The following is a 1,324-nucleotide window of genomic DNA, read 5'->3' as shown; positions in this document are numbered from 1 at the left end:
TTTTTTTCCCAGTAGATCCCTTCCAAGGCTGCTCAGTCCTCTCCATAACACCCACTCCATTCCCCTCCTTGTTTTAACGCAGGTTCCCCCACAAAAAATCCTGAGGCCATGGAGTTCCAGGTAAATCTCTGGGTCAGGGGATCCCAAATCCCAACCTGACCCTTGGAACCCCCCGACTCCCACGGAGAGCCTCAAACCCTGCCCATGGGGACCCAGGGGACTCCCAGCCTCATGTGGTTTGCCCTCATGTTAAGCGTACCACACACACCCAGCCCATGGAGAACTGCAAATCAGCATCACCGCATCAGGAACCCCAAACATCACTTGTGGGCTGTCTCCCAGAGCACACTGGGGAGGCACATGGTGATACTCTTCTGTCACCCTGTGTCCCCAGGTGCCACCCGGTGACAGCGAGGGTCTGACCTACATCGAGCTGCAAGCTGTGACCCCCAGCACACAGCCTCCAACACTCCCTGCTGCCCCCCAGCCCTCTGTTATCTACGCCGAGGTGGCCACTGGGGGGCACCACTGATGCCTCCGATCTGTGTCCACAAACACGTGTGTGTTGGGTGTACACATGTACTTCAAGTGTGCACAGTGCAGGTGAGTTAGGTGTGCTCGCCATCACATGTGCACTGCATGCATGTGCCACTGCATGCGTTCATGTGCATTACATCTGTGGACAGTGTCGCATATGCTCAATAGATGTACACATGTGTGTAGTATGAGCTTAACTCTGTGCCTTCATATTTGTATGTGTGACCTCATACATGTACACTGATCCATGTACACAACACTGCACACGTGTGTCCTTACCGTGTGCCCTGTGTCTGCACCACATCTGTCCCCACAGCAAACACCAAGGACACGTGTGCTCCCCATGGCACGTCTTCATTGCTCCAACCCAACCAGCACCCATCCCACAACGCTTTTGGGACAGGATTCTCATTTCTGGAGGGTTTTCTTCCCACACGTCTGGAGAATTCCCTTTCTGAAGGGTTTATCCTGCTTTTTGGGGGAGGATTCCTCTTTCTGCAAAGCTTTATCTTTCCGGTATTTCTGGAGAGTTTGATTCCTATTCCAAGAATTCCCAGTTCTGGAGGCTGTATTTATTAAAAATTTTTTGGAAAAATTCTCATTTCTGGAAGTTTTTATCCTACTTGTGATGGACGATTCCTGTTTCTGGATGATTTTATCCTGTTCTTATGGTGGGAGATTCCCATTCTGGAATATTTGATCCTGCCTTTTGGGTCAAGATCCCCATTTCTGCCAAGGTCTGTTCTGCTTTTCTGGGAAGATTCCTGTTTCTGGAGAGTTTTATTGT

Source organism: Numida meleagris, unplaced genomic scaffold (genome assembly GCF_002078875.1).
Source record: "Numida meleagris isolate 19003 breed g44 Domestic line unplaced genomic scaffold, NumMel1.0 unplaced_Scaffold497, whole genome shotgun sequence".
NCBI lineage: Eukaryota > Metazoa > Chordata > Aves > Galliformes > Numididae > Numida > Numida meleagris.
This window is presented reverse-complemented; position numbering follows the sequence as displayed.